At 43.2% G+C, this 16,878-nt stretch overlaps 1 long non-coding RNA gene and 2 pseudogenes across 1 annotated transcript in view; 2 read left to right on the forward strand and 1 right to left on the reverse strand.

Annotated features, from left to right (window-relative positions):
* The window catches only part of LOC134947602 (uncharacterized), a 54,821-nt gene extending 43,885 nt beyond the window's left edge, over window positions 1–10,936 (forward strand). Inside the window, exon 5 of the long non-coding RNA XR_010182647.1 lies at window positions 10,806–10,936. This is a non-coding gene — a long non-coding RNA (uncharacterized LOC134947602). The remainder of the gene's footprint in view (window positions 1–10,805) is intronic.
* LOC134951201 (5S ribosomal RNA) lies at window positions 3,901–4,019 on the reverse strand (annotated as a pseudogene).
* On the forward strand, window positions 7,770–7,888 carry LOC134951214 (5S ribosomal RNA; annotated as a pseudogene).
* Window positions 10,937–16,878: the final 5,942 nt, after the last annotated feature.

Here is a 16,878-nt window from a genome sequence, read left to right on the forward strand (position 1 = left end):
GAACCTGCTTTCATCTGTGAAGAGCACAGGGCGCCAGTGGCGAATTTGCCAATCTTGGTGTTCTCTGGCAAATGCCAAACGTCATGCACGGTGTTGGGCTGTAAGCACAACCCCCACCTGTGGACGTCGGGCCCTCATATCACCCTCATGGAGTCTGTTTCTGATCGTTTGAGTAGACACATGCACATTTGTGGCTTGCTGGAGGTCATTTTGCAGGGCTCTGGCAGTGCTCCTCCTGTTCCTCCTTGCACAAAGGCAGAGGTAGCAGTCCTGCTGCTGGGTTGTTGCCCTCCTACGGCCTCCTCCACGTCTTCTGATGTACTGGCCTGTCTCTTGGTAGCACCTCCATGCTCTGGACACTATGCTGACAGACACAGCAAACCTTCTTGCCACAGCTCGCATTGATGTGCCATCCTGGATGAGCTGCACTGAGCTGCACTACCTGAGCCACTTGTGTGGGTTGTAGACTCGGTCTCATGCTACCACTAGAGTGAAAGCACTGCCAGCTTTCAAAAGTGACCAAAACATCAGCCAGAAAGCATAGGAGCTGAGAAGTGGTCTGTGGTCACCACCTGCAGAACAACTCCTTTATTGGGGGTGTCTTGCTAATTGCCTATAATTTCCACCTGTTGTCTATTCCATTTGCACAACAGCATGTGAAATTGATTGTCAATCAGTGTTGCTTTGTAAGTGGACAGTTTGATTTCACAGATGTGTGATTGACTTGGAGTAAAACAACACAATGTAAGTGTTCCCTTTATTTTTTTGAGCAGTGTACAATGCATCATCATCCCTATCCATCGTATCCAAATCCTCCATTAATCCTGGAGGCTACAGGAAACCACCAAACACAGCACACACACACACACACACACACACACACACACACACACACACACACACACACACACAATGGGTAAGACAGAGTTTCCCCCCCAAGAATGGCAAGAGTGAGACAGAGATTGGAGCCAACCCACACCAGCGCTTTTAGTAAGGAGAAACCCCTTATCAGCACAGACTTGTGCTCTTTAATAGGACACACAGTCTAATTACAGCCTCCCCTCCCTTCTACAACCCCCCTGGTACCCTGGTAAACTTTTTCTAAGAAAGCTCAGGAGAGCTCCCCTAGCTGTAACCGGCTCCTCCGGGCACATTTTCTAAACTGAGTCTGGTAGGAGGGGCATAGAGGGAGGAGCCTGCCCAGGGTATATGCAATTCCGGGCGAATTGCTGCACTTTTTCGCCCGTTTTTAAATTTGACACAATTCGACCGTTGAATTACCGCAGGTGGGTGCCGGAATTCGACATATTCAATAAAAAACGAATTTGACAGTCCCGCTGTCGAAAAACGGCCGATTTGACGGATTTTTAATTAGATTTTTAAAAATGTGAAAAAATGGGAAAAAAACAGAAAAAAAATTGCGTGGGGTCCCCCCTTCTAAGCGTAACCAGCCTCGGGCTCTTTGAGCCGGTCCTGGTTGCCAAAATACATGGAAAAAAATGACGGGATCCCCCGTATTTTAACAACCAGCACCGGGCTCTGTGCCTGGTCCTGGTGCAACAAATACATGGGACAAAAAGAGTAGGGGTCCCCCGTATTTTTTGGACCAGCACCGGGCTCCAGTAGCTGGACAGATAATGCCACAGCCAGGGGTAACTTTTATACAGCGCCCTGCGGCCGTGGCATTAAATACCCAACTAGTCACCCCTGGCCGGGGTACCCTGGAGGAGTGGGGACCCCTTCAATCAAGGGGTCCTTCCCAGCCACCCAAGGGCCAGGGGTGAAGCCTGAGGCTCTCCCCCCATCCAAGGGCTGCGGCTGGGGGGGCTGATAGCCTTGTTGAAAATGGAAGAATATAGTTTTTTTTTTTTTTGCAGAAGAACTACAAGTCCCAGCAAGCCTCCCCCGCAAGCCGGTACTTGGAGAACCACAAGTACCAGCATGCTGGGGGGAAACAGGCCCGCTGGTACCTGTAGTTCTACTGCAAAAAAAATACCCAAATAAAAACAGGACACAGACACCGTGAAAGTATAACTTTATTACATACATTCCGACACACATACTTACCTATGTTGACACGCCGACTCTGGGCTCATCTCCAATGTCGACGTCCGGGGTACCTGAAAATAAAATTATACTCACCTGATCCAGTGTCCGGTTCTTTTATTGTAATCCACGTACTTGGCAAAAAAATACAACGCATTAACCCGAACCAGACGGACTGAAAGGGTCCCATGTTTACACATGGGACCCCTTTCCCCGAATGCAGAGACCCCCCCGTGATTCCTGTCACAGAAAAGTCCCTTCAGCCAATCAGGAAGCACCACGTCGTGGAACTCTCCTGATTGGCTTTGATTTGATTTGGCTTTTTTGGAGGCCCTCGGCTATGGAGCAAGTAACAGCACAGATTTTGTAGGTCATGGGACAATGCTGAAGGAGCGTCAGAATCCCCTAGCTAAAATACACAGGGTCGATAGGGATAAGCGAGGTCTATGCACTTAATGATACCCCAGACCCCATCGCATCACAAAGTGACAAAATGTCCAAGGCACATGAACATCCACCTTGTGACAGCATTCAGCTATGGAGCGAGTGATGGCATAGGTTTTGCAGGCTACGGGGCAGTGCTGAAGGAGCGTCGGAATCCCCTAGCTAAAATACACAGGGGCGATAGGGTTAAGCAAGGTCTATGCACATAATGCTACAAGGCGGGGGTTCATGTGCCTCGGACATTTTGTCACTTTGTGATGCGATGGGGTCTGGTTTGTCGTTATGTGCATAGACCTCGCTTATCCCTATCGACCCTGTGTATTTTAGCTAGGGGATTCTGACGCTCCTTCAGCATTGACCCGTTCTTTGAACGCTGTATTTTCCACTGCCTCGCTCTACCCCCATCCCACTTTCCCCTTCCCCCTGGGAGCCTGCACAGTTCATGCAGTAGACAGGTAGGGAGTTCTGATCAGGTTACAAGGCAAGATTTGTGGGAAACCTGTGTGCACCCTTCCATTGAAGGTATAACAAAGAAAAATATTATAATAAAGTGAATGTCACGAGAACTCGGACGCTCATACTGTACATGTATTTCAAAAGCACGGTGTTTATGCATTGTACATACTTTCTTTTACACAATTAGTTGCGTCTCCATACACAATCTTGCGTCTGCATACACAAGTGTTTTAACATGTTCGTTTGTGTCTGTATAAACTTTTTATCAATATTGAGAACTCTCACCGTCTGACCATTGGTCAGCATTTATTAACATTACAGTCGTCACTGACCATTTGCCAGAGCTGTAGATCAATCCGCCGCTATACGATCGAAAGTACTGGATTAGTGGAGCATTAGCCACCCAGTGGTGGAGATGTGTAATGCATGCTGAGTATCTAGAATCGCCTCAACGCGCCTGCCTGTGATTAAACTCAGACAATGTGGAAGAGAAGAAGACTCTTTTGTGGGCGCACTCTTTACTTTACATAAATATAGAAAATAGTCAAAGTAGATAAAAATACAAATTTTAATAATTCAACAAGATAATTGCTACACAATTAAGACAATTAGTGGTTCATCAAGAAGATAAAGATGGTCAAATAATTAACAAAATATTCGAAATAGCACCATGTGCTGATATGAAATTAAAAAACTGGATTTTGGCTGACGGAAGAAAATTCTAGACGTTATATATTCAATGGTATATTGTGCTAATAAGCCAATTACTGTTATGCATTCCCCTGTAATATGGTCTGGATACTGGTGATACTTAAGAGTAGTATGTCACTGTCTTGTCTCCTGCCAAAGAAGATAAGAGCGGAGGGGGCGGAAGGGGGAAAGGCAAAGAGTGGAAGTTGGAGAGCAGTGTGAATCTGCTGTCAGTGTTAGACACTATATGGGCTCAATCAATGAGCTCTACTACACTGAGTATTCCTCAATGGTCGCCCACTTGAGTACTAACCCAGCCCAACACTGATTAGCTTCCGAGATCGGACGGTTTCGGGCGTCGCCAGTGTGGTATGATAGTAGAGGAAATGACCTATATTACGAAGCTCTGGAATCACTGATGAGAGTTCACGAATTTACAAAGTTATTCAGGACAGATACCAGACATAGAGGAAATTAGATGGATCTGCTGCCAATGTTAGACAGGGACGCGACCCTGAATCACTGGTGAGAGTCCACGAAAATAAGGATTGAAAGAGAAATAAGTAGATAGTGAAAGGTCTGATGGGGTTTAAATCCAGATGCGGCAATAGTAAAATAAGCTGAAATAGTTACATTATCATTGGAAAAAGTTGCCTAAATACAGGATGCCTGAAATGCCAAAGCAGAGACAAAAGAGAAAAAATTAATAACAGAGTACCAGCTATGGGAAAGTATCCAATATGAATTATTGGTACTAAAAGTAGCAATGAGGTTGTAGCTGAATTGCACCTAGAGTGTAACTGTTACAAAAGTTTCCACTGCAGGTTGTCAATACCCCAAAAGGATATAACTAAATAGCAGTGAGGTTGTAACTGAGTTGCAATGATATATCCAGACTGGGGAGGATCTATCAAAGTTTTTAGATTGGATCACTGCCAATATCATCACATGCAAAAAAATGGAAATGCAACATTATAACAAAATACATGAATATGGCAGTTATATATATAACTGCTAAGGCAGGCAGGTACCTATTAGCACAAAGTCCGTCTAGTATATAAAATGTATGATAGCAGAATGATGGTGGTAAGTGCTCGCAGGAGCAAATGAGAGAAACATATTAAACTGTTGCGGGCCTGTAACTCCCAATATACACTGTGTAGTAAAATTACTATGGATAAGTGGGAAAAGAGAGTTGATATTACCCGCGCCGAAATGGGGTGGAATCGCCCCTTCTAGAGTCTTGACACCCGTCTCCTCTCAAAGGGTGCTGTCAGTCTTCTATGCGCCCCGGACATCTCGAATGATGGGGGGAGTTCAGGAGCCGCCGGTCCGATGGTGTCCTGTCGGACACAAGCCGCCGTCAGATGTCCGCTGCTGCAGTCAGCCGCGATGGGTAATAGTGAAAGTCAGGGGAGACGGAGGGCACGGGCAGAGGCCAGATAACGTCCGAAGTTCCGGTCAGCCAAAGGACAGTGGTTGTGTCGGAATACGCGTTTCACCCGTTCGCCGGGCTTGATCACTTCCTGTTGTGGTCTTGATCCCAGCAGGTTTTTAAGGAGAGGTGCAATCAGCATCTTCCAATCAAAACGGAGGGGGTGTATGAGTACTTTGATTGCCCGCTGAGGTTTTACGGCTTGAATAATCCGGATAGATTAACACTGAATCACTGGTTGATTGACAGGAGAAGCCGTTATCCATGTGAACAAATAAAATAAAGAGAAAAAAAGAGTTTTAAAACACAACCCAAGTAAAGTTTTTAATGACCGGGTAATAAATCATATGCAGCATGATGCAAAGCTGAATTATGTGGATGCAGGTGATTAATCTAATATTGCAAACCTAATAAGAAATAGTGAAATAATAATGAAGATAATAAAAGTAGCATGCTTAGCCCATATAAATGAATAATTGATATTGCTTGCTGAAGTGATTAGACTGATGAGTGCGGGTAGTCCCTATTATAAACCTGATTTATAGTTGTATGACAGTTTGCAGTTCGGAGCCCGGACAGGGAAAGCTTACTCATGGGACTGGTAGTAATTATATCTAAGCAGGATACCGTATGATTATTAATAAGCGAGACACTGCATTATTATTGATTGTGATCAATCACTTTTATTGTAAGGCTAATGTTTAGCCCTATTAGGGAGCCCTTCGGTCCGGTCTCAGGACCACTGACCTTGCGACTATTATACTTGACCAGCAGCGGCACCCCACTATATCTTATATATGTGCCATATAATCAACATTTCTCGAATCACCAATTAATTTGAAAGAAATATATACCGAACATTGTTTGATCACCTGTAGCAATTCATATCTAATCATTACAAATTAATGACAATTTATTATTTTCTTTGCTCGTACCCAGGACCGCTGATTGTGTAGTAACAATTTATCAATTAATCATTTTTTTATCAGCCTATTTGGACAATACTGTGTGACTATATATTAATGGCTTAGATATAATTACTACCAGTCCCATGAGTAAGCTTTCCCTGTCCGGGCTCCGAACTGCAAACTGTCATAAAACTATAAATCAGGTTTATAATAGGGACTACCCGCACTCATCAGTCTAATCACTTCAGCAAGCAATATCAATTATTCATTTATATGGGCTAAGCATGCTACTTTTATTATCTTCATTATTATTTCACTATTTCTTATTAGGTTTGCAATATTAGATTAATCACCTGCATCCACATAATTCAGCTTTGCATCATGCTGCATATGATTTATTACCCGGTCAATAAAAACTTTACTTGGGTTGTGTTTTAAAACTCTTTTTTTTCTCTTTATTTTATTTGTTCACATGGATAACGGCTTCTCCTGTCAATCAACCAGTGATTCAGTGTTAATCTATCCGGATTATTCAAGCCGTAAAACCTCAGCGGGCAATCAAAGTACTCATACACCCCCTCCGTTTTGATTGGAAGATGCTGATTGCACCTCTCCTTAAAAACCTGCTGGGATCAAGACCACAACAGGAAGTGATCAAGCCCGGCGAACGGGTGAAACGCGTATTCCGACACAACCACTGTCTTTTGGCTGACCGGAACTTCGGACGTTATCTGGCCTCTGCCCGTGCCCTCCGTCTCCCCTGACTTTCACTATTACCCATCGCGGCTGACTGCAGCAGCGGACATCTGACGGCGGCTTGTGTCCGACAGGACACCATCGGACCGGCGGCTCCTGAACTCCCCCCATCATTCGAGATGTCCGGGGCGCATAGAAGACTGACAGCACCCTTTGAGAGGAGACTGGTGTCAAGACTCTAGAAGGGGCGATTCCACCCCATTTCGGCGCGGGTAATATCAACTCTCTTTTCCCACTTATCCATAGCAATTTTACTACACAGTGTATATTGGGAGTTACAGGCCCGCAACAGTTTAATATGTTTCTCTCATTTGCTCCTGCGAGCACTTACCACCATCATTCTGCTATCATACATTTTATATACTAGACGGACTTTGTGCTAATAGGTACCTGCCTGCCTTAGCAGTTATATATATAACTGCCATATTCATGTATTTTGTTATAATGTTGCATTTCCATTTTTTTGCATGTGATGATATTGGCAGTGATCCAATCTAAAAACTTTGATAGATCCTCCCCAGTCTGGATATATCATTGCAACTCAGTTACAACCTCACTGCTATTTAGTTATATCCTTTTGGGGTATTGACAACCTGCAGTGGAAACTTTTGTAACAGTTACACTCTAGGTGCAATTCAGCTACAACCTCATTGCTACTTTTAGTACCAATAATTCATATTGGATACTTTCCCATAGCTGGTACTCTGTTATTAATTTTTTCTCTTTTGTCTCTGCTTTGGCATTTCAGGCATCCTGTATTTAGGCAACTTTTTCCAATGATAATGTAACTATTTCAGCTTATTTTACTATTGCCGCATCTGGATTTAAACCCCATCAGACCTTTCACTATCTACTTATTTCTCTTTCAATCCTTATTTTCGTGGACTCTCACCAGTGATTCAGGGTCGCGTCCCTGTCTAACATTGGCAGCAGATCCATCTAATTTCCTCTATGTCTGGTATCTGTCCTGAATAACTTTGTAAATTCGTGAACTCTCATCAGTGATTCCAGAGCTTCGTAATATTGGTCATTTCCTCTACTATCATACCACACTGGCGACGCCCGAAACCGTCCGATCTCGGAAGCTAATCAGTGTTGGGCTGGGTTAGTACTCAAGTGGGCGACCATTGAGGAATACTCAGTGTAGTAGAGCTCATTGATTGAGCCCATATAGTGTCTAACACTGACAGCAGATTCACACTGCTCTCCAACTTCCACTCTTTGCCTTTCCCCCTTCCGCCCCCTCTGCCCTTATCTTCTTTGGCAGGAGACAAGACAGTGACATACTACTCTTAAGTATCACCAGTATCCAGACCATATTACAGGGGAATGCATAACAGTAATTGGCTTATTAGCACAATATACCATTGAATATATAACGTCTAGAATTTTCTTCCGTCAGCCAAAATCCAGTTTTTTCATTTCATATCAGCACATGGTGCTATTTCGAATATTTTGTTAATTATTTGACCATCTTTATCTTCTTGATGAACCACTAATTGTCTTAATTGTGTAGCAATTATCTTGTTGAATTATTAAAATTTGTATTTTTATCTACTTTGACTATTTTCTATATTTATGTAAAGTAAAGAGTGCGCCCACAAAAGAGTCTTCTTCTCTTCCACATTGTCTACGTTCCCCTACTGACTCAGGGTGCACCACCAAACAATATCAGAATTAGAAAACAGCGTTTTCTTGCAATTACCTGATTTTGGTCTAGAAAATTAACTTTCTATACTCAATATTTCCTGTGCGGTATTCCCTCCCCTCCTGTGATTAAACTCAGCAAGCTAAGCTATCGCCTTAGCGTGACTAAACGCCCATCTAGGCGGAGAATCGGTCAAGATAAAGGTGGCTACATCTGTAATAAGAAAATCCATTTGGATTTCCCATCACTCCGGTGTTATACACAATTCCCAAACTCCACAAAAATCTGGTGGATCCACCTCCCCGACCCATCATCTCTGCAAGGGGGTCACTCCTCCAACCGATTTCACAGCTACTTGACCAGTTGATTCAGCCGTATATCATGGAACAGCCAACGTTCCTTAAAGACACTACACAACTTCTCAATAAACTCAACCTCATCAAAACTGTATCGACCAATATGTTGCTATGTACTCTTGATGTCAAAACTCTCTACACGGTGATACCTCACAACAGTGGCTTAGCAGCCATGGAACTGTTCCTGTTCCGACATCACTTCGATGCTATCCCTATTTCCCTTTTTCTTTTGCTTTTGTCGAAAACTCTAAAGCAAAATTACTTTATGCACAATGGTCAGTATTTCATCCAGACAACCGGGTGTGCGATGGGGTCCTCAGTGGCTCCATCGTTCGCTAATGTATATATGTTTCAGCAGGAAGATGGTTTCTTCTTTTCATCTCCAGAGATAGTGAACAAAATATTACTATATACACGGTACATAGACGACCTGCTGATCCTATGGTCTGGAACTGAGAAGGAATTAATCACCCTCATTGATCACATTAACAGTAAGGATTCCCCCATTAAATTTACGCATCAGATCAGCACCACAACTATTAATTACTTGGATGTCACCATCGAGATCAAACAGAACCATATACACACCAAGCTCTTTTCAAAGCCCACAGACCGCAATACGTTGCTCCACCATAGCAGCTGTCATCCTCCTGCACTAATACGTGGGTTACCCAGATCACAAATGCTTAGGGCAGCCCGCATTTCAAGTGACCAAACTACCCTAGCAGCCACGTTGGATCAAAGTTTGCACACAGAGGTTATAAATGACGTGATCTAATGAACTCTAGGGACGAAGTATTAAAAATTCCTAGAGAACAGCTGTTATACAACATGCCTCGACAACCGTTGAAATCACGGATACCCTTTGTGACCCGGTACACGACTGCTAGCAAAGTTATCCCACGTGCAACAAAAGGCCTGTGGTCTATTGTCTCGGGTGACAAAGAGTTACCTTGCTTTAAAAACACTTCCCTGATGCCCAGTTACAAGAGGGGACCCAACTTAAGGGACTTTCTGGTGAAAACTAACATCATTCCAACCTTACATGCTCCTTTTACACAAGTTAAAAAACCCGAGTGCTATAGGTGTGCTTCCTGCACCATATGTAAATATTTAGAAACTGGCCATACCTTCAGTAATCCACACACTGGTCAGCAATACAAAATCCGACATGTGCTGACGTGCACTACGTCATTTATAGTGTACATAATCATCTGCCCATGTGGCTTATTATACGTGGGACAGACCATCAGAAACCTCAGGGATCGGATGGCGTTACATCGATCGGCCATCAAAGCATCACTTGAAGGCAAACCGGTAGATCAACCGGTAGCACGTAATTTTAAACAAAGTGGCCACCCGCTATCCAGCCTCCGATATAAGATTATCGACCATATTCCGAGCTCAGTGAGAGGTGGAGACCGACATAGAGCTCTATCCAAATGGATTTTCTTATTAGATGTATTGTCACTTAAAGGACTGAATGAAAAATTCACCTGGAATGTATTTCTCTAATATCTGCTACTACATTAGTAGCCTTTGTTCTATCTTCTGATCTTGTTTTCCCCTGCGTCTCCCCTTTTCCCCCCTTCTCTCCTTCCTCCCCCCTCCTCCCTTTCCCCTCCCCTTTTCCTCCCTTTCCCCCCTCCCCCATTTTCCCCTTTTTCCCTTTCTTCTGATCCCTTTCCTTCCCCCCCCCCCTTCCCCTCCTGCTTTGATGAGATGTAACTGTTTGGGAATTAATCAATACCCAGCTATTATGTTTTAGCCAATCAATTGATCAGGCCATATGCTGTATACTTTTTGCATAATACATAGTTATCTCTTTTTAACCAACTATTCGATCTGGCTATATTTTGCACGATGCTATGGCAAGCATTTGGCTTTTTCTACCACATTGGATATACTTTAGCTGTATATAAGTAATTTTTAATCTTCAATTTCATTTGTTCAACCATTTCGTTTGCCACTTTATACACTAGTCGCCCGCTTTCTTGGGTGTCGTTGCATGTACTTTGCATGCCTTATCACACAGTGTCTTAACATCTATACACTTTCACTGACAGGTCTCCCCGGTGCCTGTTTTGCTAGCGCAGCAATTGCTATGCAACGGACACGTCATCTATGCGCCGCTCACGTGACGTACCCGGAAGTCTCGGGCACAGACGCCGGGAACACCTGCTCCTGCACGCTTCTTAAACGGTGAGTGTTTCATGCTCCGGTTTGGTTATTTTATCACTTATGTTTTCACTGCACATGGGTATTCTTACCTGAGGAAAAGGCTTTTACGCCTTGAAACGTTGTAAGCAACCTGCCATGTTTTCTTTGCTGTTAGGAACACGTCCTTGGAGTGCCGCCTCTTTTTTCCTTTGCTGCATACACCTGAGCCACAGGTGGGGAAGGATATGCCATTATATATATATATATATATATATATATATATAGGTTGGAGGGAATAGGTGGCACTCAGAGTCTTGCACACTGATATTAGAAAGAAGCCATGTGTGTTTATTGATCAACGTTTATCACATCTTAATATTAGCGTTATAACACAGCAATGAGATTGTTTATTTTCACATCAATAATGTTTGAACAAGGTGTTTTCTTATATTTACATGTAATGTATGGTTGTTGTGTTCATGGGACGTACACTGCACTTTGTGTTGACTGTGTACCGTCACCATGGTAACCTGCTCCCCTCTGTCCACAGCCGCGTCAGAAGCGGGTCCATGTAGCGAGATGACGCGACTTCCGGTCGCCGTGTGCCACATGTGACCGGAAGCACGAACTCCGTGGACTGGACAACGCGGATGCTGCGGGAGATGACGGGGCCCAGGATGGTAAAGTATTTAAGTTGTTAAGTTTTGTTTGTCACTTGTTTGCAGTGTCCTTATGAAGGGGGTTCGACCCTCGAAACGTCGATCAATAAACACACATGGCTTTTTTCTAATATCAGTCTGAGTGCTGCCTATTCCCTGCAACCTGTATTGGGGCCACCTCTCCCCTAGGAGGGCACCAGAGCTATACCCCTACAGGGATAGCGGAGTGCCGGGCTGCATTTATGGATTATATATGTGTGTGTGTGTGTGTGTGTGTGTGTGTGTGTGTGTGTGTGTGTGTGTAGATCAGAAAAAACATAGGAATTTGTGAAGAAGGGAACAGCGGTCCAGAAAAATTTGAACCTGTGGACTCTACATATACAGTGTATTCAACTGAAGTTGTAATTGCCTTCAAATCGGAAAGACAGCAGTTTCCCACTTTTTTTCGCTGAATCAGAATCAGGATTCGACCTATTTAATGGAGCTGCCGTTTTTCCGACTTGTCAGCAATTCCAACTTGTCGGAAAACATGTGGATTTGCGAATTAGCCATGGATCCACGTGTTTTGTCGAATTAGCAGCCAATTCCATCAGACTACAATAAAAGTCGGATCAGCACTGTCGAAAACGGGCAAAACCTATCGGAAATGCCCACTAATTAAATACTGCATTGTTGGATCTGACATGCATTGAATGGACCCCATAGTATTGATTTTTTTTTTTTGTGTGAACACCTTCTTTGTGTTTGGCTTTAAATAGCTTCAAGCGCTGACTTATGAGTGCGGTGGCTGAAAGTTATTTGTAGGTATATATATATATATATATATATATATATACACGTGTGTGTGTGTGTGTATATATATATATATATATATATATATATACTGTGTAAGCACTACTGTGTGGCATAACATGTATAAGGGGTACTTCTGTGCAGCATAATGTTAATAAGGGGCTCTAGTGTGTGGCATAGTGTGAATAATGGACATTACTGTGCAGTGTAATGTGAGTAAGTGGCACTACTGTGGTTAACTTGTTTCATGGGTACTGTTGTGTGGCCACACCCATTTTTCAGCATGAGCATCGTCCCTATTTCAGATATGGGGGGTTGGCCACCAGTCCCTTACTTTGGCTGGGGCACTCGGACTACTAGATACACCCCTGAGTGCAGTAAATGGTTAATCTCTATTGTGTGCTTTGGACTGCTGCTGTCTGCTGTGTGCAATGCATTATACTGCAGATGAGTGAGGTCTTTTCACACCCTGGGACATGAGTCAGATAAAATGAAGGCATCTGTTTTCACCAATTGGTCCCTGATAGATCCAGAACTCCCAGCACAAGTATAGACAAATTCGGTAGAGCACCCTGATTTAAGGACAGTCAAAAGGTCAACAGGATCAAAAGGTCAACAGGGTCAAAAGGTCACCAGGGTCGACACATGGTTTTTAGGGTTTTTTCATGCTTTTACTATTTTTTTTTCATTTACTATCCACAAACTACTACCATTAGTAACCTTGTGGTGAGTGAAGTGGAGCGGAGTGAGCCACCGAGTCTGAGGAAACAAATTTCATCAAATTGAAAAAAAAAAAAAAAAACTGTTTTAAAACACCATTTGTTTGTGTCGACCTTTTGACCATGTTGACCTTTTGACCCTGTTGACCTTTTAACTGTCGACCATATGGTATTAACCTAATATTTTAACTGTCTAACTTGTATACCACACCCATATAAACTCTCAGGGGTGCACCTCCACCTATGATATACTCCTCTCCCACACATGGTGAGATATAATTTTGTCAATATTGTGGATTTTGGGATATATATACAGTATATATCAGAATACTGAGATCCAATTCTGGCTTTTTTTAGAGCTTTGGGTTTCCTAATCTTCCTTTCCCTTGACAATAAACACTTTTCCAAAATGTCTGAGAGACTCCTGGCTTTTTTGGAGTGCCCTGGACTTGTGGAAGAGTAGGCCAGCTTCCCACATCCTACCCACTTATTAGTGAAATGGATGAAATGGGGGGATGGTGTTGATCCAATTCTCAGTAAATGGCTGCTTCATGGCCCCACCCCCTTGTGTGATGCTGTGCTTTACAACACTCACATGATGTGCAGGGTACCTTTTAATTTGACCTTGATTTGAAAAAAGTAGGTATGATTTTTATTCATTTTTTTACTGCATTTAATTTAATTATTTTTAATATAGAATTTACATGAGTTACTAATAACGGTAAATCTATTATTCTAGAAAACTATTACTAGGAAAACTACAAAAGAAAACTTCACCACATCTCCAAAATATTTTCACTGGTTTCAATATTCAAAGTTGCTATAAAACCAGTGAGCTGAAAGAAAACAACAAACTTTTGTACTCCAGGAGGTGCTGTTGTGACATTCAGACATGTTCTCCTTACTGCAGTTCTGTTTCTCCTGTTAATCACCTACTGTACACCTGCCTCCCTGCTATTTAGTTCTGCCCCTCACCATGCACCTTGCTGGTCCTTGATTATTTTTCCTGCAAAGAATGCTTCTAAGTCCAGCTCACAGTCTGTACAGTATCCTGATCTGTGGTTCCTCTGCCTTGGATTTTCTGATAACATGGTCCTGTTTCCATGTGTCCTGTATTAGAAATAGTAAAGGACACAGGAGGGGTCTCCTAGTATATTGCCCAAGACAGGGCTTTGAGTATCTTGCTGTGTATCCTGCCCCCACATGGGGCTTCAAGCATCTTGCCAAGAATTCTGACCAGTAGGGGGCTTTCAGTATCTTGCCAAGTGTCTTGCCCCAAGAGGGGGCATCAAGTACCTTGTCAGATCCTTTGAAGGTACCATCTTGTCAGTCTACTGCCCTGGCCTTTGGGCAAGAGGACCCTACTGCCATGGCCCTTGGTCCTGAGGACCCTACTTCCCTGGCCTTTGGGCATGTGGACTCTATTGCTCTGGCCTTCAGGTCTGAGAACTCTACTGCCTTGACTGAGGTGCCATCAATGTCTGCCTTGCCTGAGGTGCCAGTAATGTCTGATCTGCCTGAGGTGCCACAGATGTATGGTCCATCTGAGGTGTCACCCGCTACTGATGATATTCCCTGCCATGTCCAGCCAAGACTGAGTTTGCTGTCCAGCCAGGGCCAACCACATCAGCTGCCCAGTTGGAATCCTCCAAGTCATCCATCCAGTCTCCTGAGTATACAGCATCGGTCCAGCCATCTGACTGTCCAGCTGATGCTCAGCTCTCAGATATGACTACTTTGTCTGTAGCAGAATACATACAATTTGTCAGTGGTCAGGATGCTGGTGGTCACATGACTGACCACAGCATCCTGACACTGAAAATTATGACATCATAGGGGGTAAGTATTTTTACAACCCCAATCCCCAACCCTAACCCTCTTGGGGTGGCAGCTAGGGCTAATTCTTGGGTGTGATGGCTATGGATAACCCTCAGGGGTTGGCATCTAGGGCTAACCCCTCTAGTTCCTAACCCCTCCTAGTGCCTAACCCTAACCCTCCACCCAGGCCCTAACCCTAATCCTGAATCCCAATACTTACCCTTAGGATGTCGGCTGTCAGTGTTCAAGCACCGATCTCATAAATGGTTTCGGGAGTCTGGCGTCAGTTACATGACAGCTGGCATCCCTAAAGCCGGAATGCTGAATGCATCCTGTCTGTATCCTTAGACTGTTCACCTATTTTTATTAATAACTTCAACAATTCCAGGCATTATTGGAACAATGTTTTATTGATTTCAGCCCTGAATCTAGTGTTCCTTTAACACAAACTAATGTGGTGGAATATTGCTGATGTCTTTTAGAAGGATAGCATTAGATTGGGCAAGTCTTCTCATGGCATGTTGGAATCCCATTCATATGGATTTCAATGCTTTCTGTGGGGCAGTCATGCAAAAATTTGGTCCACCCTCATTGAAGGTGTTTGAAGAGTCTAAACTGCACTCACAAATTCCCCTAAAAATTGGGAATGCCTCCTTAAGTATTCCAAATGAAGACTTGAGAGGTTTTGATCCTGCTCATAGTTTACTTGGCCATGGAGCATTTTCAAATTCTGATAGCATATTAGTGCAATGATTCAAACTGTTCAAATGAGGGTCCCATGTTTGCTACCCATCTCTTTTCCCAATGAAATGTTCCAGTACCCTTTGGAAAGATCTTCAGCCTCCAAGAAAAGAAATACAATAGGAAGAAAAAGAGAACCTGAACTAGGGGTCTTGTTGAACATCTGGAATCTGCTCCTTAATGGGGGGGGTAGGGTATGTTAGAACACTGTCCTTACATTCTGAATCTGACCTGCAGAAGCTATTTTACGATGGAAGGAAAGCTACAGTATTTCACGAAACGCTTTGCAGCAGAGACTGAAGTGGTACCTATGTACTTTGTAAGGAGCAGATTCAGATTCTAGTGGGCAGAAGGAGTGGATGATTCGGTTCTGGAGCCTGTATCTCCAAATCTAAAATCTGATGGGCCTACTTTACACAAACAATCTGGTAAACCTCCAACTGTGCTATTGTGCTTAATATACCATGTTCATTTTTTCATTTTGTGAATTCTATTAGAAATAAAATGTTCTCTCTGCTTTGTCACCATATGTCACAAATATATTTTGTGTTTTATTACAGCGCTTGTGTAGCTGTTTATTGTGTCCACTGGGCCTCAGTGCACCTTGAGATCTACCTTTTGCATGTTTCTATTGTTTGGTTATTTAGGTGTGTAACTTTGATCTAGGGGGTGCAGCAGCACTGGTTCATTATACCTTAGCACCCAGGCGTACTCCTTTTTTTTTTTTTTTTAGAATATTGCAGGAGTTAATCTGTTATTCCTGTTAATCACCTGCACCTGCCTCACTGATATTTAGTTCTGCCCCTTATCATGAACCTTGCTGGTCATTGATTGTTTTTCCTGCAAAGCATGCACCTAGGTTCCAGTTCACAGTCTATACAATACTGTATCTTGATCTCGGGTACCAGTGCTTTAGTACCAGTGCTTTAGTACCAGTGCTTTGGAATTTCTGATAACCTGGTCCTGTTTCCATGTGTGCTGCACTGGTCACCTTACTATCATTTCCAGCTCATAGCTTGTCTGCAATTCCAGGTTAAGTTTATATGTCTAACAGTGTGTTATGCCTGATTTTATTGCATCAATACTCAAGACGCTGCCATTCATGTTTCTGGACTCGTGTGTATTTGAACCACAGCGTTAGTCAAGCTAAAGGAACTTGTTCATTTACCAGCTTACCAGTCTGCTGTTTGTTCCTAGTCTCTGTTTATTTCTGCCATTCACCACATTATAATCCTGCTATTGTTTCTGGA

The sequence above is a fragment of the Pseudophryne corroboree genome, chromosome 8 (genome assembly GCF_028390025.1).
Source record: "Pseudophryne corroboree isolate aPseCor3 chromosome 8, aPseCor3.hap2, whole genome shotgun sequence".
Taxonomy (NCBI): Eukaryota; Metazoa; Chordata; class Amphibia; order Anura; family Myobatrachidae; genus Pseudophryne; species Pseudophryne corroboree.